Raw genomic sequence first — 461 nt, 5'->3', positions numbered from 1 at the left:
AGTTTTTAATTTTATAAATCTAAAATAAGTTCCTTATAAAATATTATTATTACTTTTTTTTTACTTTATATTAGTAGAAGTCTATAGTTTATAGGTCTTTATTATAGTACTTTAGTTTCTCTTTTATTATTATTATTTATATAGTTAATTATTGATCTTAATAATACTTTCTATATACTTAGCTAGTTATATTAGCTTCTTAAGCTTATAAAACTTATTTTTAATTTTTTCTTTAAATCTATTATAGAAGTAAGTTATTAAGGGCTTATTTCTTTAGTTAAGGTATATAGTAATCTATTTAAATTTAATTATATATTTAGTAGTAGAGCTTATCTATTATAATTTCTTAAGTTACTAAATTATAGCTTATTATTTATTAAGCTCTTTAAAAGCTCTCTTAAAAGCTTCCTTAAATATTTTATAGTTATTAAAGATTTTAATAATTTCTACTCTTTACCTAA

The sequence above is a fragment of the Scedosporium apiospermum genome, assembly GCF_000732125.1.
Source record: "Scedosporium apiospermum strain IHEM 14462 chromosome Unknown SEQ_SAPIO_0086, whole genome shotgun sequence".
Taxonomy (NCBI): Eukaryota; Fungi; Ascomycota; class Sordariomycetes; order Microascales; family Microascaceae; genus Scedosporium; species Scedosporium apiospermum.
This window is presented reverse-complemented; position numbering follows the sequence as displayed.